The sequence below is a fragment of the Scyliorhinus torazame genome, chromosome 2 (assembly GCF_047496885.1).
Source record: "Scyliorhinus torazame isolate Kashiwa2021f chromosome 2, sScyTor2.1, whole genome shotgun sequence".
In the NCBI taxonomy this organism is placed as follows: domain Eukaryota; kingdom Metazoa; phylum Chordata; class Chondrichthyes; order Carcharhiniformes; family Scyliorhinidae; genus Scyliorhinus; species Scyliorhinus torazame.
The window spans coordinates 156399320-156427254 of NC_092708.1; positions in this window are offsets into that span (position 1 = coordinate 156399320).

Consider the following 27935-nt stretch of genomic DNA (forward strand, 5'->3'; position numbering starts at 1 on the left):
TTTCACTTCACTCAGAATTTAGAAGTTCTTCGTCACCCATAACATGAGTTAGGTATCGGTATTAAACTATCATTTATTGCTTATCTTCTCATGGAGCCATAGGGTTTTATGGCACCAAAAAAGGCACTTCGGCCCATCATGTGTGTGCGAGCCATCAAGCACCTATCTCTTCTAAGCCCACTTTCCTGCACTCGGCTCGCAGCCTTGTATTCTATGGTGTTACAAGTGCTTATCCAAATGCTTCATAAATGCTATGAGGGTTCCCACCTCTATAACCCTTTCAGACAGTGAGTTCCACATACCCCACAGTTTCTGGATGAAAAAGCTTTTCCTCAAATCCTCTCTAAATCTCCTGACCCTTATCGTAAATCTATGCCCCCTGGTGATTGACCTCTCTGCCAAGGGAGAAAGTTCCTGCCTATCTACCCTAACTACGTCCCTCATAACTTTGTACACCTCATTCAGGTCCCCCCTCAGCCTTCTCTGCTCCAAGTAAAAAACATCAGTCTTAACAGCCTTTCTTCATAGCTGAAATACTCTAGCCCACGCAACATCCTGGCGAATCTCCTCTGCATCCTTTCCAGTGCAATCACATCATTCTGAGGCCTGTATTGATTCTGTTTACCAATACATCTGAAGTGTTACACATGAAAGTTTCAGTGAAAATGACAACTGGTGTTGAGTGTTTTCACAACTATTTCCAACAAAGATTAAAAGCACATTGTTGAAGCACTGCAGAGAGAACTTTTCCACATTAAGACCATATTGTATGTAATCCAGCTAAGCTTGATGTCAACACTGGGTGGTAAATACTCCAGTCACCAATGATGACAACTTTTGCTTTGCTGAGTACAAAATGTACCAGAAGAAAATATGTACAGAATAATAAAATGGCATTGGGAAAATACAAAGGCAGAAATCAGTGTATCCGCAAATTTCCTTGCAAACTGCCGTTTATTATATTAAACTCCAGTAGAACAATAGGTCGCAGATTGTTTCCTTCTTTCCTCATTGGTAATCAGCATGTGAGTGTTGACCTCAACATCCTGAGGAAATGTCGGCATGAAAACTCAAATGGTGAACAGCCAGAGATCACTCACTGAGTTTTAATGGGAGAAAACAAATCTCAATATAATCAGATTATACAAAGAACAAAGAAAATTACAGCACAGGAACAGGCCCTTCGGCCCTCCCAGCCTGCCCAGATCCTTTATCTAAACCTGTCGCCTATTTTCCAAGGATCTACTTCCCTCTGTTCCCCACCCATTCATATATCTGTCTAGATGCATCTTACATGATGCTATCGTGCCCACCTCTACCACCTCCGCTGGCAAAGCGTTCCAGGCACCCACCACCCTCTGCGTAAAAAACTTTCCACGCACTTCTCCCTTAAACTTTCCCCCTCTCACCTTGAAATCGTGACCCCTTGTAATTGACACCCCCACTCTTGGAAAAAGCTTGCTGCTATCCACCCTGTTCATACCTCTCATAATTGTGTAGACCTCAATCAGGTCCCCCCTCAACCTCCATCTTTCCAACGAAAACAATCCTAATCTACTCAACCTTTCTTCATAGCTAGCACCCTCCATACCAGGCAACATCCTGGTGAACCTCCTCTGCACCCTCTCTAAAGCATCCACATCCTTCTGGTAATGTGGCGACCAGAACTGCACGCAGTATTCCAAATGTGGCCCAACCAAAGTCCTATGCAACTGTAACATGACCCGCCAACACTTGTACTCAGTACCCCGTCCGATGAAGGCAAGCATGCTGTATGCCTTCTTGACCACTCTATCGACCTGCGTTGCCATTTTCAGGGTACAAAGGACCTGAACTCCCAGCCAATTACAATGAGCAAAATACAGCTGGATTCAAGGACACCTAATGACTGGCTGGGACTGAAAATTGTGATTATGTTACAATCCTAGTTGATGTTACTACTGGATGGGAAGATCCCAGAATGGAATCTTAACTCAAAAGACCGTGGGCTGGGTTCTCTGTTTGGGAGACTAGTGGGATCCTTCGTTGCCACAGTGGTTAGCACTGATCCCGATTCTCCGTCAACTCGAAAGCAGAGTCAATGCAGTCCAGAACGCATGTACAGTAAACACTATTTGAATGTCATTAGCGGGCCTGGCCTTATTCTCCAGAACCTCTGTGATTCTTCACTCTGATGGGCCGAGCACCTGACGGCACAGTTCACCTGTGCTTTTAAAATTTGTGAAACTGGTGTCGTGGCTGATGAGGGAGAGAGAGAAGGTAAGACACAGAGAAGAGCGAATGCGGGCTCCGGTGCCGGGCATTGGCCGGCTGGCTGGGGTGTGGGTGGCGGGATGGGAGAAGGGAGAGGTGAGGGGGGAGTGATGGGAGACCGGGCCGTGTGGCCGGGGTGACCTCCACCCCCAGGACAGGGGCAGAGCCCAGGTATGAACCACCATTGCCGTGTTCTGCAAGGCAGCCATCTTGTTGTGCACCCCACTGACCACCCATCCTGGCCCCTGATTCCACAGAGTGACACCTGTCGTGTGGGTGTTCCCACCCCTGCACCCTGGCCTCTGCCATATCCCGCCCCCCCAAACCCAGCCACCACCTGCCGGCAGGACATCAGGTGGCCGCCCAAGGGCAATGCCCACTGTAGCCTCTACGGGGGCACCGGGCAGGGACCGTGGAGTGTGTGCACTTGGAAGGGAACCAGCACCGGCCCAGCTAATGTTACATGTGGGTGTCTGGGATACACGGTCTGGGGTCTGGGCTCCTGGGGACCCCTCTATGACCAGGGGTGAATGAACAGGGTATGTTGAATGGTAGGGGATGTGGGGGTGTATGGGAGGAAGAGGGTGGGGAGCAATGGGGGAATAGAGTGTCCCAGGGTGGAAGATATTGGTGTGGGAGGTACCTGAGACAGGAAGATCATTGGTGAAGCCTGCCTGCTGTTTCCGCCCAGTAAGGCGGAGTATAAGAGTCTGTGTCTCCCCAGCAGCTGCATTCTGTACCTGTGCTGCTGGGGGAAACATCTAGTCCAATAAAGCCTTCAATTGTCATCCAATCTCGCTTCTGGAGTCATTCATCGAGCATCACATAGATCATTTAAAACTACTTCTGTTTCCTGACAAATGAAACTCCCATGCAGGGAGAAATAGTAACCAAAGAGAAAATGCTGGAAAATCTCAGCAGGTCTGGCAGCATCTGTCGGGAGACAAAAGAATAATGTTTCGAGTCCAGATGGCCCATTGTAATCCGCAGTAATTTGCTTTTGTCCAGGGAGAAATAGTGATCTATTCACCGTTTCTAAAAACAGTTTTATTCCATGCACAAGATCCCAAGAAATATAACCAATATTTCTAAAGTTTCTAAAATTGACGTTAATCATTGACATGTCATTGCAAACATTGTTCTTAATGAATGAGAAGGCTGTGTGACTGCTGAGTAACCAGTGAACAATTGCAATTTTTACCCGAATGCATGTTTTAAACTCTTTTTATGTCATTTTCATCTGTTAAATGCAGCAATTCATTGTGTGTCCAATGGAATACAGGTGTGATTTGTGTATAATAAATCAATGTAGTTTCAAATACTGTAACCTCCCAATGTAATTTTCTAATTCCACGTTAAGAATCACAGATTCAGTTGCCTCTGTTGGCCCCTGTTCATTTAGCACGGTGTGTATGCAATTTGCCTGATTGGGTACCTGGCCTATTCAATGACTCATAGTTCCATTTCTGTTCCAACAATCAAGCAATCGATTTCAGACTGAGTTCACAAGCCAATGATCTCTATGTGTTTAGCTGAATGAACCCTTGAGCAACATTACATAGGTTAATGTAAAAATTAGATGTAAATACATTCAAAGGAAGAATTGTTTAAACTTGAGTGTTTAAAAACACAAGGCAGTAATAGCATTGAGCCTCAGTGCAAGTTGCAGGGTTTTCTACAATTTATGCAAATTATGGGGAAAATGTTGGAAAATGTATTCACGACTTGATAAATTATTCACTTGCTAAAAGCTGAATATGACAATTAATCCCAAAAAGGAATCAGATAGATACGCCCTAGGTGTATACAGTGAAAAACAAAAACGTAACAATGAATAAAGAATCAGAGCAGGGAAGGGACTAACAAATTTATTCCGAACCAAAAATAACTCGTGCCAATCTAGTGAGCAAAATAAATTTCTATCAGCACATCCAAACCCGAAAAGGAATTGCTTGTTAAAGCTGCATGTAAGAAATATTAAAGACTTTTCTACCAAATCAAGGCTGCGTACTTAGCCCCCTCCTACTCTCCTTATACACACACAACTGTGTCCCAAAGTTTGGCTCCAACGCCATCTACACGTTTGCTGATGTCATGACCGTAGTGGGTCGGATCTCGAACAATGATGAATCAGAGTACAGTAAGGAGATAGAGAACCTAGTGGAGTAACAACAACAATCTCTCACTCAATATCAGCAAAACTAAAGAGCCGGGCATTGACTTCAGGAAGCAAAGTGTCGTACACACCCACATCTGCAATAATGGTGCCGAGGTGAAGATGGTTGAATTTCAAATTCCTATGTGCACAACACCAACAATCTGTCCTAGTCCACTCATGTCGACGCTATGGCCAAGAAAGCACAATAGCACCTATACTTCCTCAGGAAACTAAGGAAATTCGGCATGTCCACATTGACTCTTACCAACTTTTACAGATGCACCATAGAAAGTATCCTATCTAGTTGCATCACGGCCTGGTATGGCAATTACTCTGCCCAAGACCATAAGAAACTACAGAGAGTCGTGAACACAGCCCAGTCCATCACACGAAATCGCCTCCCACCCATTGACTCTGTCTACACCTTCCACTGCCTTAGGAAAGCAGGCAGCATAATCACAGACCCCTCTCACCCGGCTTAGTCACTCTTCCAACTTCTTCCATCGGGCAGGAGATATAAAAGTCTGAGAACACACACTAACACATTCTAAGACAGCTTCTTCCCCGCTGTTACCAGACTCCTAAATGACCCCCTTATAGACTGGTCTGATCTCTTCACACATCTTCTCTACTGAGTAGTCCTACACTCCTGTATGCTTCACCCGATGCCTGTGTCTATGTATTTACATTGTGTATTTATATTTGCCCTATGGTTTTTTCCATGTATGGAATGATCTGTCTGGACTGTACGCAGAACAATACTTTTCACTGTACCTCGGCACATGTGACAATAAACAAATCCAACCCAATTCAAATATATACCTTTAATTAGTAATACATGATGTTAGGTAGAACTTTTTCGAGTGCACTGATTCTCTCACTTAAGGTCACTCTCTGGATACCAAGTGTCAAATATATCTCATAGAATCCCTACAGTTCAGAATATTAAAGATAAATGCGCTAATACAAGTATTAACATTTTATTTATTTAAAAACATACTAATCTGAAAAATAATATTGTGAGGGGGACCGCAAAGTCCATGGGCGGGATTCTCAGTTTCTGAGACTAAGTGTTGAAGCCAACGCAGAATTCGTGGACTTTCACAACAGGTAAATTGGCGCTGCATCTGGACCGACTCTACTACTTTGCCAAGCTGCAGCTGCATATACAAACTTCACTCCCCACACGTACCATCCCAGCCAACAAAAATGGCAGCGAGGGAGAGCAGCCCTGAGGTTTACCAAAGCTGAGCTGGAGTCCCTCATGGACGCGGTGGAAGAGAGGCGGATAACCCTGTACCACGGCCCAGGAAGGAGGCTGCCAGCCACAGCAGTTTGCCGTGCCTGGGCGCAAGTGGCAAAGGCCATCAGCGCAGTGGACAACACTGTCCAGACCGGCCAGCAGTGCCGTAAAAAATGGCACATCGTCCTCAGGGCGGCCAGGGTGAAAGGCAACACAGTGCCCCTGGCACTAACCAATAACCCCCGTAACCCTCCTCCCACCCTCCCCCCACCCGGAGGGCAGCCAGACCCCCAACCTGCACCACTTTCAGCATCCATGCCGGCCACCGTGTCCGGGTGCTCTGGCCATCGAGGCCACCAGCTACCCATCCCCTGGGTTGCACATGCGTTGGACTGTCTAGTGTTTGCCCCCCCCCCCCCCAGACTGTCTAGTGTTTGCCCCCCCACCCCACCCCGCCCCCGCCCCCAGGAGAAGGCCGTGCATAACCGCCGGGAGCGGGGGAATACACGAGGGAGACTGCCGGACCTGTGGCCCCTCACTGTGGGAGAGCAGAGGGCCCTGGACGTGGTTGGTGGCCCAGAGGAAAGGGAGGTCACCGAGGTGGAGTTCAGCCACGGGCGAGGAAGTGAGTCCCCGCTTAATTGCGGTTCCCCGTGACACATGTCAACCACCCCCAACACTACCCTCACACCACCCTCATCCCCACACCACACCACAACACCATCATCTTACACTACCCCCACACCACCCTCACCCCACTCTCAGCCCCACACCACTGTCGAGCGGTGTCCTGGGTTGCAGACTGTGCGCTATGCACTTTGTTTGGCTACATCCTTGCCCGGCTCGTCACCCTCATTCCCAACCTCACTCCCACACCATCCTCACCCCCACAGCACATCCATCCATACGCTCCCCCCCACTCCCCCCAGGCCTGTTGTCTAATCATGCATCTTGTCTTGTGTCTTACAGGACCTGCCTGGTGATGGAGGGGTCCATCTGGCGTCCCCCTGCCCCCAGCCAGTGCCACAGCTGGAACCCACCATGAGCCGAGCAGCGATGGATGGATAGCAGCTCGGACACCAGCCCTCCAGGAGACTTTGGGCTCGAGTCAGAGGATGACAAGGATTTCCTGTCACAGCTGTCTCCAACGCCCTCCACCATCCCAGAGGCACACACCTCGGTTGGGCACTTTAGTGAAGAGTCTCCTAGGACACTACCTGGTACTCACCTCACAGCTGATCCGGGGCAGCAGGTGGAGGTAGGAACACCAGAGGGGACGGACGGTTGGAGGGCAGGCGAACCCCAGGGACTAGCTGCTGTCCAGACAGGTTTCGGGCAACTGGGACGGACAGTCCCACCTATAGTGGAGCTGCAGTCGCAGGGACTACATGAGTGGTTTTCAGCAAGCAGCTAGTACCTGCAGGTGCAGTAGGAGGAGTCCAACCGCGTGCAGCAGCAGGAGGTGGTGCCGACAATGCGTGCCACACAAGGCCGACACCGCATGGGTGGCCCACAGTGGAGGCATTGGGGGGCGGTCGTGGCTATGGGTCAGCATGTCCAAACCCTGGGACATTCTGTACGGGCACTGGCCGAGGGCCAGGACAGGGTTGCCGTCTCACAGGCAACCCTGTGCCAGAGCCACCTGGACATGGCAGTGCTTCTGAGCATGGCCCAGTCACAGCAGGCCATGGCTAGGTACATCGGCGGCATTGCCCAGGCGCTGGCCGACATGGCACAGATGTAGAGGGAGGAGGCCCTGTCTCAGAGGGAGATGGCGCTGTCACTAGCTGTTGTGACACAAATCCAGAAGTTGGTGGCACAGTTACAGCATGATGTGGGCAGTCCCAGAAGGCGATGGTCCACTCCCTGTGCTCCATAGCCGCGAGCGTGTGGACCCCGGTTGAGACCAGAGTGAGCCCCCAGAACTGACAGCACAAGGTTGTGAGGGAGCTTCAGGGGATAGCTCCACTTGCATCCCCATCCCATGAAGTAGCCCAGGGGCCATCGGGCTCCCCGAGGGTGGAGAAGGTGATGGCGCCCATGCTGGTGACTCCCACAGGGGCGGTGCCAAATTTAATAGGAGTGTTAGTATCCTTTGTTCTGAGGCATTTTCAAGTGCATCAGCATAACGAAAAATTTCAAACTGCTGCTTGACGAATGCCCAGTTTTTACATAGTTTACCGTCTGTACAGAGATGATCCGATCTCCACAGACACTCCATCTTACAATTGGTCTTGCTTCTCAGATTTTCTTTAGTTCTGGAGACTTGATTGCTTCTTTCAATCTTTTTGGCCATTTATGTTATTCTTTCTAAACTCCTCTGGGTACGCTCCACTGCTGCACGCTCCGCTGCTGCACGCTCCGCTGCTGCACGCTCCGCTGCTGCATGCTCCGCTGCTGCACGCTCCGCTGCTGCACGCTCCGCTGCTGCAGGCTCCGCTGCTGCACGCTCCGCTGCTGCACGCTCCACTGCTGCACGCTCCGCTGCTGCACGCTCCGCTGCTGCACGCTCCACTGCTGCACGCTCCGCTGCTGCAGGCTCCACTGCTGCACGCTCCGCTGCTGCACGCTCCGCTGCTGCACGCTCCACTGCTGCACGCTCCGCTGCTGCAGGCTCCACTGCTGCATGCTCCGCTGCTGCACGCTCCGCTGCTGCACGCTCCGCTGCTGCACGCTCCGCTGCTGCACGCTCCACTGCTGCACGCTCCGCTGCTGCATGCTCCGCTGCTGCACGCTCCGCTGCTGCACGCTCCGCTGCTGCAGGCTCCGCTGCTGCACGCTCCGCTGCTGCACGCTCCACTGCTGCACGCTCCGCTGCTGCACGCTCCGCTGCTGCACGCTCCACTGCTGCACGCTCCGCTGCTGCAGGCTCCACTGCTGCACGCTCCGCTGCTGCACGCTCCGCTGCTGCACGCTCCGCTGCTGCACGCTCCACTGCTGCACGCTCCGCTGCTGCGGCTTCCTCCTCCTCGAGCAGCTCCAGTTCGTACATCCTTCAGTAGGAGGCAGCTCATAACAGCCAAGGGCGGGAGAAAACTGTAGCGGGATTGGCAGAACTGTGGCCCCTCACCGCAGCAGAGCAGAGGGCCCTGGACGTGAGCGGCCGCTCAGAGGAAAGGGAGGTCGCCGGGGTGGAAATCGGCTGCAGGCAAGGAAGTTAGACCCCTTAATTGCGGCGCCCCATGCCACGACTGTCAACCGCCCCCCCCAACACCAACTACACACCACCCTCACCCATGCGAGAACCGTGTGATGAAATGACCAGCTCGTTGTGGCCATCTAAAATGGCCACCCGCAAAGGATAAAGGGAATTGTGGTCAAGTCGGGCCACAGACTGTGCACAGCCTCTGTGTATTGAGCAAAGTAAAACCAGACCGAATTGAAACTTGCACCTGTTAAAGGTCAATCACCAATTTCCCCAGGACAATAGACTCAAATTAAGAAATAGCAATAGTAGCAGACTCCCTTTATTTGGAAAGGCCTACGCACTTGGAACAATAACGACTAGGACCCGCCCAGCCATCAAGGTACCCGCCCTTAATTGGTCAGTATCGATCAGAGTGATAGAGACCCTATCAATCCATTGGATCCTGAGTTAACCCCGCCCTAAAGGGCGCGAAAGAGAAGAAGGATAAGAAGTCCTGTGCACTAGGGATCGATCTCTTTTGGGACCGGCCTGTGCCCACTCCAATTGCAGCATAACGACCAGCCAAGTTCAAGACCCGCGATCACTACCTGAGAGAGACGAGCCGCAGCCGAGACGAACCTGACGATTTACAGCCGATACATGTGGGGACTCAGGTAAAGGCCTTATCTACCCGCACAGAGCCGGTCATCCAGACGTTTAGTTAAGGTCATCTTAGTTGATAGGTGTAGTTTAATACGTAGCCGCGTGTATCATTGCACAGAGAGATAAGTCTTGTGTTTAATAATAAACTGTCTTTTGAACTAACATACTGGTTGTGTGGTCATTTGGTCAATACAAGAAACGTACTTGCTATTTGTGGTTCGATAATAAAGTGGCAACATTGCCTGCAGGGATCACCCAGGTGGATGGTGCAAAGTGTTAGCATGGGCAGACGTCAGGCATTGTCATACGACGTGGAACACCAGAACCCATCACAGAACGGGTTGTCATCATCCTGCTCCATCCTATGGACCAGACCTGGTGTTACTGCCAACCCAGGGCCCACACCCTGTACTGCGGCAGGTATGTATCAGGTGGGTGTTGCAGACCGGGGGTGTGGTTGGGGGCGGAGGGGTTGCGGAGATGTGGGGATGGAATGCGGTGTCCGTGCCCCCCCCGGCCAGTCAACCCTTTCCCCCCATCCCCCCCCCCCCGCCCCCAGTCAATGAACCTGGAGGTGATCAGAGCGTCACGTGAGCATTGGCTCTGGCGCACACGTCATATGGCCTCCCGTGCCTGTCTGGGCCTCATGTCCTGTCCATCTGCCTCCTCCCCCGCATCCTCCTTGTCGGACGAGGCCTCGCGTTCATCTTCCCCCTCCAGCACATTGCCCCTCTGCTGCGCAGTGTTGTGGAGGCGCGGTGGGAGACCCTCTTAGTGCCATATTCCAGATGGGTCCAGGCACTTGTACCGCATCTTCAGGAGACCAAAGCACCGCTCAATCTCACCCCTGGTCGCTGTATGGGCGTCGTTGTAGCGGTTCTCCGCGTCCGTCTGTGACCTCCAGATGGACGTCATCAGCCACGACCGCAGTGAATAAACCCTGACACCATGAATCCAACCCCTGGCTGAGGGGGGAGGGGGGGGGGGGACACCTCAAACATGTCAGGAAGCGTCGAGTGTGTCAGGATGAAAGCATCGTGCACACTTCCCGGGTATCGGGTGCAGAGGTGCATGATGCGCAGCTGATGGTCACATATCAGCTGCATGTTCATCGAGTGGAACCCCTTTCAGTTTGCGTAGAGCGGCCTGTCATCTGCAGTTGCTCGTAGGGGGACATGCATCCTGTCGATCACCCCCTGGAGCCTGGGCATGTCGGCGATGATGGCATCTTTGCTGCCCGAGCATCCTGGTAGGTTGGACCACATTAAAATGGATGTTTTGTGCTGACCGGGCATATAGGGCCTCCATCTCGGCGCACCTGTGCACCGAGCTTTGTGAGATCCCAGACATGGCCCCACTCGGTACCTGAAAGGACCCTGTGGCATAAATGTTCAGGTCAACCGTCACCTTGACGGCCACTGGGAGCAGGTGTCCTGTCTATTCTCCCGCAGTGCCAAGTGTGCCATGATATGCCAGATATGTTGCCCTGCTCAGCTGGCGTCACCGACCATATGCCACTCTGGCAGATCCTCGAATGACAGGCGCTGTCAGTACACATGAGGCCTCATGCGGCACCTCCTTTGCACCTCCTCCTCGGCCTGTTGGGTGGCCGATTCTCCACCCTGGGTGGCTGCCTCCTGATCCTCTGGGGCAGACTCCGCTGCTGCACACTATGCTGCTGCCCGCTCTGCTGCTGTAGCCTCCTCCTCCTTCAGTAACTCCAGTTCATATAACCGCAAGTCATCACCCAGGACTGTGGCGACGAGCAGGAAGGTCATCATCACTGGTTTAATTCCAATATCCATTGTCTGTAGGGGGTCAAAGGCCGACATGTTAGCATGGTGCGTACCTCCGTGCCCAACAAGGTCCAACGGGCTACACGGTGGCCCCGGTTGGCACTGCGGATGACGAATGTGATATAAAATAGTTACTTTAGAGATATTAGTTAATGTAATGTAGAAATAAGCCACTTTGATTCTGGCAGATAGAGACAAAGGGATTGAGACCGCATGGAAAAAACAGAAAGAGGTGTGTCTATGAGAGTGATGCTGCATTGATAGGGGCCAGAGAAAGGGATTGGAAGTGAGCCAATCAGAATAGATCAAACAGGTCACGAGGGATATAGGCTGACCTATGGGCGTCGAGTATGTGAAACTTGATACCATTTGAATTGATTTGCAGAGATCCCTTTGTCTCTTTGTTCATTCGCTTTCTGAAGTGTAGGAGACTGGATGTCTCTTATGTTTCTGTAAGATGAATCAAGCTTGCAAGCTAAATAAATAGCTTCTTTTTACGTGCAAATCCATCTCAACTTTTATTGAGGCCAGACTGACAGAGAAAGAAATTTGGGAATCAACACGGACTCTGCCCCTGCATGTCCCCCCTCTATCTGAGCACCCCTGGCCCTGTCATTGGCCGGCACATGGGAGCCTCTGGCCCTGGCACCCGTCCCTGCTGGCAGGGGTACTGTCAACTGGTGCTGCCCATGTAAGCAGCACTCTCCGCGGCCCCTGGCCAGCACCCCTGTAGTGATTAAAGTGGGCGTTGCCTGGTTGGGCCGCCTGATACCCCGCTGGCGGCTGGTTGTGGCGGGTGGGATGTGTGGCGGAGGGTGGGGTGCGAGGGTGGAGAGTGGGGGCTGGGGTGGGGGTGGGGATTGGGGTACCCATACAGCTGGTGTCATTCTACAGAACCAGGGGCTAAGGTGGGAAGTCAGTGGGGTGCGCAGTAAGATGGTATCCTTGTAGGCTGCGTCAATGGTGGTCCATGTCCGGACCCCACTCCAATCCCGTGGGGGTTCACCCCGGCCACACAGCCCATTGCCCATTTCCCCTTGCCCGGTTTCCCCCCTCCCTGCGCCCCACCCTCCACGCCCCACCCTCCGCCGTGGCAGGCACCCCACCCAGCCCGACCAGTGTCAGGCCCTGGCAGGGCCCCCCCACCCAGCCCGACCAGTGTCCTGGTAGCCCACGGTCGCTCCTCTCCGTGAGCTACCTCCTCTCCCCTTTCCGTGAGCTACCTCCTCTCCCCTCTCCGTGAGCTACCTCCTCTCCCCTTTCCGTGAGCTACCTCCTCTCCCCTCTCCGTGAGCTACCTCATCTCTCTCCTTCATTGTCCACGATGCCAGTTTCACGATTTTAAAAAGCATAAGTGAACCTCGGCATCGGGAATTCGGCTTATTGGAGGCAGAAAATGGCGGAGGCCCCGGAAAATACTAGGTCGGGCCCGCCAATGATATGCAAACGGTGTTTACTTACTGTATGTGTATTCTGGAACACATTGGTCGCTGTCGAGGCGATGGAGAATTACGATTTGGTGTGAAATCGGCGCCCGCCGTGATTTCGGCGTCAGAACCGATTCTCCGCTCAATCATGTTTCCCGATTTTGCCGTCGGCCGAGGAAGAATCCCACCCTCAATTTCTCAGGAGAAATAGATTTTCCCGTCTTCATTCAATTGGATTATATTGCAGCAGTTTTGAGTCAATAATAGTATTTTTAGTAATATAGGCATGGCATCCAGTGAATTGGAGCTCCTGATGGAGGAAAATCCTATGATTTGTGTAAAGTCGCTGGGTTGATAGCAAATGATGACAAAAGACTAACAACTTAAATGGTTTGACTTAAGAGTTTTATCGCAGCTCCTATATGCTGTGTGTATGGCCATGCCAGGGCGAACTCCCGCACCACCCACACGTTACTTCCTGTGTCTAGGTCATCACAATATACACATTGGCACACTGTCTACAATATGGACTGTGAGTCACATCAGCCTGGCAAGATGTAGAGCTGATCCTGCCATTGATTCTGGCATTAGCCTAACTGTAATAGTAATGGAGTGAGATCCAAGCATTATGGCTGCCTCTGTTTGGAACCTCAGTATTTTGAGGGAGGGAAGAATCAATATGGGGATGGTGGTGCGGTATTTTACTGACAAAGAAGTGAGTGGGTTTGTGAATCGGTGGGTGGCTAAAAGGGGCTGAAAATGCTGGTGCATTGGGCTGCTGGCAGCAATCCTCCGACCTTTAACCGCAGTGCATGTCGGATGCAGAGGCTTCTGGGATATGTGGAATTCGCCAGGGAAGTTGAGAAGAGAAAACAGTGGGATTTAAGGGGCTGAACAAGGGAAAGGCAAAAATATCCTGTGAGTACTGAGATCTCACAGCTACTTTCTCCCTGAGTGAAAGGCTTTGGCTCACAGGACTTGTTTTGACGGTGTGCTTTTACTGCTTTGAAAATGATTTCCAGTGCTTTGGAAACCATATCAACCATGACAGAATTTATTGCCTTTGATCCACACTTCGTAGCTGTAAACCTCCTATTCAGCATGAGAGCCACTTCTGCAGCTTTATCTTGGAACTCAGATGAGGTACAGAATTAGCAGCAGCACCAACAGCAGCATCTCTCCATGGACGAGGGGGATGATCATAGCTTGCAGGAGCCACTACCATAAGACGCAGGAGTGGAAGTAGGCCATTCAGCCCATTGAGCTTGCTCCGCAATTCAGTGAGATCATGACTGGTCTGATATGATAATCCTTATCTCCATTGTCCTGTCCTCCCCCCATAATCCTTGAATCCCTCACTGATTAAACAACTGTCTAACTCAACCTTGAACATATTTAATGATCCAGCCTCCACAGGCTTCTGCGGTAAAGGATTCCATAGATTCACTACCCTCTGAGAGAAGAAATTCCTCCTGAGCTCTGTCTTAAATTGATGACCCCTTACTCTGAGATTATGCCCTCTGATTTTAGATTCTCCCACAGGAGGAAACATTGGGCGGAATTCTCCGAGGCTCTGTGCCGAAATCGTGCTTGTTGCGAGGGCGGAGAATGGGCGTCAGACCCAAGATCTGGGGCGAGATTCTCCGAACCCCGCCGGGTCGGAGAATCGCCGGGGGCTGGCGTGAATCCCGCCCCCGCTGGTTGCCGAAGTCTCCGGCACCAGAGATTCGGCGGGGGCGGGAATCGCGGCGCGCCGGTTGGCGGGCACCCCCCGCGTGTTTCTCCGGCCCGAATGGGCCGAAGTCCCGCCGCCAAAATGCCTGTCCCGCCGGCGTAAATTAAACCACCTACCTTACCGGCGGGACAAGGCAGCGCGGGCGGGCTCCGGGGTCCTGGGGAGGGGCGCGGGGCAATCTGGCCCCGGGGGGGTGCCCCCACGGTGGCCTGGCCCGCGATCAGAGCCCACCGATCCGCGGGTGGGCCTGTGCCGTGGGGCACTCTTTCCCTTCCGCCTCCGCCACGGTCTCCACCATGGCGGAGGTAGAAGAGACTCCCTCCACTGCGCATACGTGGGAAGCTGTCAGCGGCCGCTATCGCTCCCGCGCATGCGCCGCCCGGCAATGTCATTTCCGCGCCAGCTGGCGGGGCACCAGAGGCCTTTTCCGCCAGCTGGTGGGGCGGAAATTCGTCCGGCGCCAACCTAGCCCCTCAAGGTTGGGGCTCGGCCCCCAAAGATGCGGAGCATTCCGCACCTTTGGGGCGGCGCGATGCTCGTCTGATTTGCGGCGTTTTGGGCGCCAGTCGGCGGACATCGCGCCGTTTCTGGAGAATTTTGCCCCTGGTCTGAGGCCGCTCCCGCGATTCTCCGGTCCCCGGTGAATCGGCGCCAATCGGGCGCGCGCGGTTGATGCGGCGCCGGTCAGGGGCCATTGAAAGTGGCCCCCGCGGCGATTCACCGAGTGCAGCTGGCCGAGTTCCCGACGGCGTGGTTCTCTCATGGTTCCACCCGGCGGGAACTCGGCGTGGCTGGTGCGGACTCAGTCCGTGGCCGCCCTCGTGGGGGGCGGGGAGATCATTGGGGGCCTCCAGAATGGCCAGGCTACCAATGGGGGGCCACCGATCCACGGGCGCGCAAGATCTGGGGGGGGCCTACCTTCTTGGTGCCGGTCCACGGTGTGGGTTGGCCATGTCTCGTGGGGCGGCCAACGCAGACCGCCGCCGTGCGCATGGGTGGACCCCCGACTGGAAGTGCAGGGCCCCGTATCGGCAGCCAGAGCTGCGAGGGCTACTCCGGGGCCCTGCTAATCCCCTGCAAATTGGAGAATCATCCTAGACTTTCTCCAGGAAAATCCAGAGTGATTCACGGGTGTTTTTTCACGGGCGTGGGGACATTGCCCCATTGTTGGATAGTCCCGCCCTTATGTCTGAATAAGGTGGCCTCTCATTCTTCTAAACTCCAATGAGTACAGGCCCAACATACTCACCTCTCCTCAAAAGAAAATCTCTCGCTACCTGGAATCAATCTAATGAACCTTCTCTGGATTGCCTCCAATCTTTCCTTAGATAAGGATTTATAAGGACAGGATAAGATTCCTGGACATCACCAAAAACTCGTGTCTCATAAGGTTTCGGATTTCGCGTCAGCTCTTTGCTGACATTTGCAGTCTCCTGGAAGAAGACTTCCAAGTGAACAAGGTGGAAACGCTTTGTCAGTGGCTGTCAACGTCCCCACAGGCCTTACTTTCTTCATCTTTGCCTTCTTTTAGCAATCCATGGGAAATATTTGAAGAATCTTGCAATCTACTGCTCACAACGGCATCTCACAGGTGCAGATGTCACATTTTCCAGGGTGGGCATTTACATGCAGTGATCAAAGATGTGGATAGCTTTTAGCCTGGCCAGGAGAGGTGGGCATTGCGGAAACTTCAAAATGGAGGCGCTGGCTGAAGCTATTTGGAAATATGAAAATGAGGAATGGCTTTACCTATCAGACCATCATTGTGGGGGGGGGGGGGCACCGCTTTCCAGGATTGCTTGTGACCATGGCCATCTCCTCTGACCCCTGCAGTTCAAGAATATAGATATTTGGAAGAGGAATCGATAACTCGGGTGTGCCCCTGGGAGAACAGCGCCAGGTAAGTGCCGGCATTTGGCCTCAGCTGGAAATCCTTCTTACGTTGGAAAGATCCCAGCGATAATGGCAACTTGCCTCCAGTTGGTTCCTCAAGAGGCCTGAATTAACTACCTGGGATGGCAGCCACTGCCACTGTTCACCAGCCTGCGGTATGATCTCTTGGGGCAGCAGCATGTCAGGGAACCAATCCACTGTGTGGCTTAGAATTCCGGCCTTCAAATCAATCCCCACAGAACAGGGACGATTCCACCTCAGCAGCTGAGTGGCTTAGTCACCTCTAGAGAACATGGTGCTAATTTTCTTCGCCATAATAGCCCATGAAAAACTGACACCTAAATTTTAGTTTGACATTTCAAACAAAAAGAGGGAAATAGGAATCCAATTCTTGAAGCTGATCAAATTTGTACAGTGAGTTGAACTGTCTTTGTGAAACCAAAGGTAGAAAATAGATGACAGAATCTGAAATATCTGCAAATTCATGGGTCCTCGACATCTCAGTCCGGTGTGGTGGGGCTTATGGCAAACAGATTGGAAGGGGTCAACTCCAGCAGAGATCATGGGGAACAGAGCATGAATCCCACCAAGAGGAGGCCAGGCATGCTGCAGGAAGGGGAGTGGGAAGAAAATTTGGGAAGACAAAATAAATGACATTGATGACTATGTGGAGGTTAGGATCAGTAAGTTTGAGGATGGGTGATTAACAGTAAGGTTGAGTGTCTTGGGTTGCAGGAAGACATGGAGGGAATGGTTAAATGGGCAGAAAAGAAGCAGATGCAATTTAACCCTGAAAAGTGTGAGGTGTTACACTTTGGAAGGAGTAATGTGGCAAGGAAGTATTCAATAACTGGCCTGACACTAGGAAGTTCCAAGGAACAAAGGGACCTTAGCGTGCTTGTCCATAGGTCTCTGAAGGCAGAAGGGCAGGTTAATAGGGTGGTGGAAAAGGCACATGGGACACTTGTCTTTATCAATCGAGGCATAGATTACAAAAGCACGGAGGTCATCTTGGAGTTGTACAGAACCTTGGTGAGGCCACAGCTGGATGATTGTGTGCAATTCTGGTCGCCACATTATAGGAAGGATGTGATTGCACTTGGCAATGGGCCAAGTGTTGGCAAATGGGATTAGGTGTGTAGGTCAGGTGTTTTTCATGCGTCGGTGCAGACTCGATGGGCCGAACGGCCTCTTCTGCACTCTGTGATTCTGTGAAGATGCTGGTACAGTGGCACAACCTCTGAATGAAAAAGACTTTAAAATAAAAGGTGTTATTTAATTATCTCATTGGATGTGAACCATCACTAATTGCCCTTGAGAAGTTGGTGATGAGCCATCTCCTTGAATTGTTGTTGCATTCCATGTGGTGCAAGTACATCCACAGTTATTAGGAAGGGAGTTTGAAAATTTTGGATCAGCCATAGCGAAAGAACAGCGGTATAGTTGCAAGTCTGATGGTCTGTGGCCTGGGCAGGGTGAGCTGCCTATAGCACTTGTTCTTCTAGTGGTAGAAGTTATGGGTATAAACGGTGATGTATCGAGATACTGCAGTGCACCCTGTAGATGGTACACAATGCTGCCATTGCGCATCTGTGGTGGACAACGTGTTGGACGGGGTGCCTATTAAGAGGGTTGCTTTGACCTGGATGGTGCTGAGCTTCTTGGGAGCTGTTGAAACTGCACTCATCCAGTTAAGTTCCATCACATTCCTGACTTATGCTTTACAGATGGCAAACAGGCTTTGGGGAGTCAGGAGGCGAGCTGGTCACTGCCGAATTCCAAGTCTCTGACTTGCTCTTGTAGCCACAGTATTATCAATTCAAGCCTCAATGTTTTCTAGGTGTTCCTCCATGAAGACACAGACTTTTTGTTATCTGAGGTGTTGAGAATAGAATCATAGAATCATAGAAGTTTACAGCATGGAAACAGGCCCTTCGGCCCAACCAGTCCATGCCGCCCAGTTTTTACCATTAAGCTAGTCCCAGTTGCCCGCACTTGGCCCATAACCCTCTATACCCATCTTACCCATGTAACTATCTAAATGTTTTTTAAAAGACACAATTGTACCCGCCTCTACTATTACCTCTGGCAGCACATTCCAGACACTCACTACCCTCTGAGTGAAGAAATTGCCCCTCTGGGCACTTCTGAATCTCTCCCCTCTCACCTTAAACCTATGCCCTCTAGTTTTAGACTCCCCTACCTTTGGGAAAAGATGTTGACTATCTACCTTATCTATGCCCCTCATTATTTTATAGACCTCTATAAGATCACCCCTAAGCCTCCTACGCTCCAAGGAAAAAAGTCCCAGTCTATCCAGCCTCTCCTTATAACTCAAACCATCAAGTCCCGGCAACATCCTAGTAAATCTTTTCTGCACTCTTTCCAGTTTAATAATATCCTTCCTATAATAGGGTGACCAGAATTGCACACAGTATTCCAAGTGTGGCCGTACCAGTGTCTTGTACAACTTCAACAAGACGTCCCAACTCCTGTATTCAATGTTCTGATCAATGAAACCAAGCATGCCGAATGCCTTCTTCACCACTCTGTCCACCTGCGGCTCCACCTTCAAGGAGCTATGAACCTGTACTCCTAGATCTCTTTGTTCTATAACTCTCCCCAACGCCATACCATTAACTGAGTAGGTCCTGGCCTGATTCGATCTGCCAAAATGCATCACCTCACATTTATCTAAATTAAACTCCATCTGCCATTCGTCGGCCCACTGGCCTAATTGATCAAGATCCCGTTGCAATCCTAGATAACCTTCTTCACTATCCACTGTGCCACCAATCTTGGTGTCGTCTGCAAACTTACTAACCATGCCTCCTAAATTCTCATCCAAATCATTAATATAAATCACAAATAACAGTGGACCCAGCACCGATCCCTGAGGCACACCACTGGTCACAGGCCTCCAGTTTAAAAAACAACCCTCTACAACTACCCTCTGCCTTCTGTCATCCAGCCAATTTTGAATCAAATTGGCAACCTCACCCTGGATCCCGTGAGCTTTAACCTTCTGCAACAACCTACCATGCGGTACCTTGTCAAAGGCTTTGCTAAAGTCCATGTAGACAACGTCTACTGCACTGCCCTCATCTACCTTCTTGGTCACCCCCTCAAAAAACTCAATCAAATTTGTGAGACATGATTTTCCACGCACAAAGCCATGCTGACTGCCCCGAATCAGTCCTTGCCTCTCTAAATGCTTGTAGATCCTATCTCTCAGAATACCTTTTAGCAACTTACCTACTACAGACGTTAGGCTCACCGGTCTGTAGTTCCCAGGCTTTTCCCTGCTGCCCTTCTTAAACAAGGGCACAACATTCGCCACTCTCCAATCTTCAGGCACGTCACCTGTGGCTGCCGATGATTCAAATATCTCTGTTAGGGGACCCGCAATTTCCTCCCTAGCCTCCCACAACACCCTGGGATACATTTCATCAGGTCCCGGGGATTTATCTACCTTGATGTGCTTTAAGACTTCCAGCACCTCCTCCTCTGTAATATGCACACTTCTCAAGACATCACTATTTATTTCCCTTAGTTTCCTAACATCCATGCCTTTCTCCACCGTGAATACCGATGAGAAATATTCATTCAGGATCTCACCCAACTCTTGTGGCTCTGCACATAGATGCCCTTGTTGATCCTTTAGAGGCCCTACTCTGTCCCTAGTTACTCTTTTCCCCTTTATGTATTTGTAGAATCTCTTTGGATTCTCCCTTGCATTATTTGCCAAAGCAATTTCATGTCCCCTTTTTGCCCTCCTGATTTCCCTCTTAACTCTATTTCGACAATCTCTATACTCTTCAAGGGATCCACTTGATCCCAGTTGCTTATGTACGTCATATGCCTCCTTCTTCTTTTTGACCAGAGTCTCAATATCTCGAGTCATCCAGGGTTACCTACTTCTACTCGCCTTACCCTTCACTCTAAAGGGAATGTGCTTACCCTGCACCCTGGTTAACACATTTTTAAAAGCCTCCCATTTACCAGCCGTCCCTTTGCCTGCCAACAGTCTCCCCCAATATACCTCTGCAAGTTCCTGTCTGATACCATCAAAATTGGCCTTCCCCCAATTAACTCTTGGGCCAGACCTATCATTCTCCATAGCTATCTTAAAACTAATGGCGTTATGGTCACTTGTCCCAAAGTGATCTCTCACTAGCACTTCTGTCACTTGCCCTTCCTTATTTCCCAAGACGAGGTCAAGTTTTGCCCCCTCTCTAGTCGGTCCATCCACATACTGAATGAGAAATTCCTCCTGAATACACTCAACAAATTTCCCTCCATCCAAGCCCCTAATGCTCTGGCTGTCCCAGTCAATGTTGGGAAAGTTAAAGTCCCCTACTACTACCACCTATTATTCTTGCAGCTATCTGTAATGTCCTTACATATTTGCTCCTCAATTTCCCGCTGACTATTTGGGGGCCTGTAGTACAGTCCTACCAAGGTGATCTCTCCCTTCTTATTTTTCAGTTCCACCCATATAGACTCAGTGGGCGAACCCTCGGATATATCCCCTCTAAGTACTGCCGTGATGTTCTCCCTAATCAAAAACGCCACTCCCCCTCCTCTCTTACCTCCTGTTCTATCCTTTCTATAGCATCTGTACCCCGGAACATTGAGCTGCCAGTCCTGCCCCTCCCTTAGCCATGTTTCAGTCATAGCTATAATATCCCAGTCCCATGTGCCCGTCCATGCCCTGAGTTCATCCGCTTTGCCCGTCAGGCCCCTTGCATTGAAATAAATGCAGTTTAATGTAGACCTTCCTTGCTCTCTGCCCTGCTTTCTCAGGTCATGCTTTACACACTCTCCCTTCCTGCCTTTTGTTTCTGTCCCCACTGACTTCCTACATCGGTTCCCATCCCCCTGCCACATTAGTTTAAACCCTCCCCAACTGCACTAGCAAACACACCCCCGAGAACATTGGTTCCGGTCCCACCCAGATGCAGACCGTCCGATTTGTACAGGTCCCACCTCCCCCAGAACCGGTCCCAATGTCCCAGGAATTTGAAACCCTCCCTCTTGCACCATCTCTCAAGCCACGTATTCATCCTAGCTATCCTGTCATTCCTACTCTGACTATCAGAGTAATAGAACTGAACACTATGCATTCTCAGAGAACATCCTTACTTCTGATCTTGTGATGGAGGGAACGTGGTTGATGAAGCAGCTGAAGGTGTTTAGGCTTCGGACACTACTCTTGGGAAGTCCTGCAATGATGTCCTGGGACTGAGATAATTAATTGCCACATAGCCATCATCCTTTGTACTAGGTATGACTTCAGCCGGTGTGATTTTCCTCCTAATTCACTTTGACTTCAATTTTACTTGGGCTCCTCGATGCCTTGCTCAGTAATATGCTGCCTTGATGTTGGTCAGTCACTCTACCTCAATTCAGTTCTTTTGTTGGTTGCTTGAGGAATGTTGGCTCAGAGTTGATGTGCTGGAGTCTGAGCTTCAGACAGTGCGCACATCCGTTACCTGGACGCTTTGTTTCAGGAGGCAGTCACACCCAGTAGATTAAGTACCTCAAATTCGGCAAGTGGTCAGGGACAGCAGGGCATGACTTCAAGTGAGGCAGGTAGAGGGATCCTGAATTCAGGAACAGTGGAGCCTCAGCTCTTGACCTTGTCCAACAGGTATGAGGAACTTGATCCCCGTGTAGATGAGGAAAAGGACTGTAGGGAGGATGAGCTAGCTGATCACTGCACCGTGGTACAGGAGGCAATTCAAGCTGTGAAGCAAAAAAACAAGTGGTAGTGGTAGGAGATTCTCTAATTAGGGGATTGATTCTTTGTAAGCTGGATCAAGAGTCCCGCATGGCATGTTACCTGCTCGGTGCCAGGGTGAGGGATATCTCTAACCGGCTTGAAAGATATTGGAGTAGGAGAGAGAAGATCCAGTTGTTGTGGTCCACGTTGGGACAAACAGCTCAGGCAAGACTAGGAAAGAGAACCTGTTGGGGGGATTATCAGTCACTAGGACCTAAATTAAAGAACAGGTCCTCAAGGGTTAAAATCTCTGGATTACTACCCGAGCAACGTCCGAACTGGCACACGGATGAGAAAATTAGAGAAGTAAACATGTGGCTAAAGGTGTAATGTGGGAAAGAGAGGTTTTATTTCAAGAGGCATTGGCATCAGTATTGGAACAGGAGGGAGCTGTACTGTTGGGACGTTTTTCACCTGAGCCAATCTGGGACCAGTGTTCGAGCGGAAAGGATAAATAGGGTGGTCTCAAGGATTTTTAACAGCAAATGGGGGGAATTGAAGGGTAAAACTACGGGAGGTGTAATGGTTGATGAGAAGCAAAGCAGCAGGTTAGCACCTGGGGAGATGGGATCAACTATATGGAAAATTATGAAAAAGGTTAAAGGGAAGAGGAACACAAGAGGTGTTATTAATGGAGGTGTTAGGATTCAATGGATAGTGTTGTGCTTCAAGGATCAGTGTTGGGACCGCAATTGTTCACAATTTACATTGATGATTTTGTGTTGGGGACCAAGCGTTATGTGTCAAAGTGCGGTAGCACAGTGGTTAGCACTGTTTCTTCACAGTGCCAGGGACCTGGGTTTGATTCCTGGCTTGGGTCATTGTCTGTGCAGAGTCTGCATGTTCTCCCCGTGTCTGCGTGGGTTTCCTCCGGGTGTTCCGGTTGCCCCCCCACAAGTCCGAAAGATGTCCTTATTAGGTGAATTGGACATTCCGAATTCTCCCTCAGTGTACCCGAACAGGCACCAGAATGTGGCGACTAGGGGATTTTCATAGTAACATCATTGCAGTGTTAATGTAAGCCTACTTGTGACACTAAGAAAGATTATTAAAAACAAGTTTGCAGATGATACTAAGATGAGTGGCAGAGCAAAGTGTGCAGAGGACACCGAAGGTCTGCAGAGGGATATAGATAGTTTAAGTGATGGGCAAGGGTCTGGCACATGGTGTACAATGTTGGTAAATATGAGGGTGTCCAGTTGATAGGAATAACAGCAAAATGGTAAACAATTGCAGTATGCTGCTGTGCAGAGGGACCTGGGTGTCCTTGTGCATAAATTGCAAAAAAGTTGGTTTGCAGGTGCAGCACGTAATTAAGAAGGCAAATGGAATTTTGTTCTTCTTTGCTAGAGGGATGGAGTTTAAAAAGAGGGAGGTTATGTTGCAGCTGTATAGTGTGCTGGTGAGGCCACACCTGGAATGCTGTGTACAGTTTTGTTCTCCTTACTTGAGAAAGGATGTACTGGCACTGCAGAGGAGATTCACTTGGTTGATTCCAGAGTTGAGAGGATTGGCTTCTGAGGAGAGACTGAGTAGACTGGGACTATCTCTTTGCAATTTATCTCTTTGCAAGAATGTGGTGATCTTACAGAAACATATAAAATTATGAAGGGAATAGATTGTAGCACCGTCAATATGACGCAAGGCAGGTTGAGGTAATGTCAATTGAAGGCTTTATTAAGCAGAACTTTATCCCCAGCAGCGTGGTTACAGAATACAACTGCTGAGGGAAATGGAGGGAAAAACTGGGTTCTTATACCGGCATTTCTGGGTGGAGTCCAGTAGGTGGCAGATCCTATCAGGACCTGGCATCCCTCCACCAATAGCTTGTCGACACGTGGTGTACCGTATTACCCCTAATACATACCACCACATTCACCCCTTGTTGAAAATAAACCCGGCGGGATGGTGGTTCGCATGGTGGTAGGGTTTTACAGAGTCGGTACTGTGTCGTAACTTTGAACAAAACACAAAATTATCACTTCAACTGGGCCAACGGGCCAAACAGGGTCGGCATGATGCCATAACTATAACAAGAAACAATAACTGAAAACGTTGAGAGTTAAAGTGATTCGATGAGCCAGATGGGCACGCTGGTCGTCCTTTCCGATCGTCTCGGGCGTGGTGGTGATGGCGCTGGCTCGAGTCCCGTCGACTATGGGAGCGTAGTGCTGTCCCCTGTGTCCTTACTTCTGGGCGGGTCTGGGAGGAGAACCGAACCCCCCGGGAAGGGGGTGGCTGCGGGATGAACCGGCGGGAGTGAGGAGGTGGTGATTGGCGTTGGGGGTGTGGGTAGCTCCGGCGGGCGCCAGATCTCGCAGGGAGACCGTGTCCTGTCGCCCATCTGGGTACTCCACATAGGCGTATTGCGGGTTGGCGTGAAGGAGATGCACCCGTTCCACCAACGGATCTGACTTGTGCGCCCGCACATGTTTCCGGAGCAGAATGGGTCCCGGAGCTGCTAGCCAGGTCGGAAGTGGCGTTCCAGAGGAGGACTTCCTAGGAAAGAGGAGGAGGCGCTCGTGAGGCGTTTGATTCGTGGTGGTGCACAGCAGGGACCGGATAGAGTGAAGGGCATCCGGGAGGACTTCCTGCCAGCGGGAAATTGGGAGGCTCCTAGACCGGAGGGCCAGCAGGACGGCCTTCCAGACCGTTCCATTCTCCCTTTCTACCTGCCCGTTCCCCCGGGGGTTGTAACTGGTCGTCCTGCTCGAGGCTATGCCCCTGCTGAGCAGGAATTGACGCAGTTCGTCACTCATAAAGGAGGACCCCCTGTCGCTATGGATATAGTCGGGGAAACCGAACAGTGTAAAAATGGTACCGAGGGCTTTAATGACCGTGGACGCGGTCATGTCGGGGCAGGGGATGGCGAAAGGGAAACGGGAGCATTCGTCAATGACGTTCAGGAAGTACGCGTTGCGATCGGTGGAGGGGAGGGGGCCTTTGAAATCCAAACTGAGGCGTTCAAAGGGTCGAGAGGCCTTAACCAGGTGCACTCTATCTGGCCTGAAAAAGTGCAGTTTGCACTCAGCGCAGATCTGGCAGTTTCTGGTGACTGTTCGGACGTCCTCGACGGAGTAAGGGAGGTTGCGGGCCTTAAGGAAGTGGTAGAAACGAGTAACCCCCGGGTGGCAGAGGTCCTCATGGAGGGCTTGTAGACGGTCCACTTGTACATTGGCACATGTGCCGCGAGATAGGGCATCGGATGGCTCATTCAGCTTTCCGGGATAATACAAGATCTCATAATTGAAGGTGGAGAGTTCGATCCTCCACCGCAAGATCTTGTCGTTCTTGATCTTGCCCCGCTGTGCATTATCGAACATGAAGGCAACCGACCGTTGGTCAGTGAGGAGAGTGAATCTCCTACCGGCCAGGTAATGCTTCCAGTATCGCACAGCTTCCACTATTGCTTGTGCCTCCTCTTCCACTGAGGAGTGGCGGATTTCTGAAGCGTGGAGGGTTCGGGAGAAGGAGGCCACGGGTCTGCCTGCTTGGTTGAGGGTGGCCGCCAGAGCTACATCCGATGCGTCGCTCTCGACCTGGAAGGGGAGGGACTCGTCGATGGCGCGCATCGTGGCCTTTGCGATATCCGTTTTGATGCGGCTAAAGGCCTGGCATGCCTCTGTCGTCAGGGGAAAAGTAGTGGACTGGATTAGTGTATGGGCCTTGTCTGCGTACTGGGGGACCCACTGGGCGTAATAAGAAAAGAAGCCCAGGCAACGTTTCAGGGCTTTGGCACAGTGGGGGAGAGGGAACTCCATGAGGGGGCGCATGCGTTCAGGGTCGGGGCCTATCACTCCATTACGCACTACGTAGCCCAGGATGGCTAGACGATCGGTGCAGAACACGCATTTTTCTTTGTTGTAAGTGAGGTTCAGGGCGTGAGCGGTCTGGAGGAATTTTTGGAGGTTGGCGTCGTGGTCCTGCTGGTCGTGGCCGCAGATGGTGACGTTGTCGAGATACGGGAACGTGGCCCGTAAACCGTGCTGGTCAACCATTCGGTCCATCTCTCGTTGGAAGACCGAGACTCCGTTCGTGACGCCGAATGGAACCCTTAAAAAGTGGTATAACCGCCCGTCTGCTTCGAAGGCAGTATAGTTGCGGTCACCGGGACGGATGGAGAGCTGGTGGTAGGCGGACTTGAGGTCCACGGTGGAAAAGACCTTGTACTGTGCAATCCGATTGACCATGTCGGATATGCGGGGGAGAGGGTACGCATCTAGCTGAGTGTACCTGTTGATGGTCTGACTATAGTCGATGACCATCCTCTGTTTCTCCCCGGTCTTAACAACTACCACCTGGGCTCTCCAGGGACTGTTGCTAGCCTTCCTTCAGCAGCCTCTGGACTTCGGACCGGATAAATGCTCGGTCCTGGGCGCTGTACCGTCTGCTCCTTGTGGCGACGGGTTTGCAATCCGGTGTGAGGTTCGCAAACAAGGAAGGCGGTTCAACCTTGAGGGTCGCGAGGCCGCAGACAGTCAGTGGGAGTATAGGGCCGCCAAATTTAAATGTTAAACTCTGGAGGTTGCATTGGAAGTCCAACCCTAGGAGTGTGGGCGCACAGAGATGGAGGAGGACATACAGCCGGTAATTTCGGAACTCCCTCCTCTGCACCGTTAGGTTAGCGATGCAGAACCCCGTGATCTGAACGGAGTGGGATCCCGCCGCCAGGAATATTTTCTGGGTGCTTGGCCGAATTACGAGGGAACAGCGCCTTACCGTGTCCGGATGAATGAAGCTCTCCGTGCTCCCAGAGTCGATAAGACACGGCGTCTCGTAGCCATTCACTAGGACTGTAGTGGTTGCAGTCTGCAGCGTCCGGGGTCGCGACTGGTCGAGGGTTGTCGAAGCCAGACGTGGTTGTTGAAGTTGAGCATCGTAATCAGGCAGTATGTGGCCGTCTGTGTCGGGATCCTTTAGCCAAGATGGCGGCGTCCACGGATCGAGCACGGTGGGGGGTGGACAAAATGGCGGCGCCCATCTCTCCCTCGTGGCGTCCGGGGTCCAAAATGGCGGCGTCCGTTGGTCACACGTGGATCGCTGGGGGGGCTGGGTCTGTGGTCCCGTTTCTTCCCCGGAGATAGCGGCGACCCCGCGGGACTTGCACACCGTCGCGTAGTGGCCCTTCTTCCCGCAGCTTTTGCAGGTAGCCGCGCGGGCCGGGCAGCGCTGCCAAGGGTGTTTCGGCTGGCCGCAAAAATAGCAGCGGGGCCCCCCCCGGTTGGTCTGGTGTTTTGGCCGCGCAGGTTTGCGGGGATAGGGGGGGTGTCGGAGAGTCGACCGCAGCGGGGGTCCACGAAGCCCAAGGGGCTGTAGTGCGGTCGGGGGAGTAGGCGCGGGCGTTACGCAAGGCCACATCGAGGGATGCCGCCAGGGCCCGAGCTTCTGTAAGTCCCAGAGATTCTTTCTCCAGAAGCCTCTGGCAGATCTGGAAAGAGGCCAAACCTGCCACATACGCATCGCGGACCAGGAGCTCTGTGTGTTCACTCGCTGTTACTGCCGGGCAGTTGCAGTTTCGACCCAAGATCTGCAGGGCGTTATAAAACTCGTCCAGCAATTCCCCCGGAAATTGCCGCCGTGTGGCGAGCTGGTAGCGAGCAAAAACCTGGTTGGCGGGCCGGATGTAGATATCCTTCAGCGCGGCGATGGCACCGGTGAAACCGTCCTTGTCCTCGATAAGGGAGTAGACGTCAGGACTCACCCTGGAATAGAGGACCTGCATCTTTTGTTCGTCAGTCGGTGTGCCGGGGGCCGTTCGGAGGTAGCCCTCAAAGCATGCCATCCAGCGTTTGAAGATAGAGGCCGAGTTAGCTGCTTGGGGTGCGATGCGCAGGCACTCCGGGGTGATTCAGAGC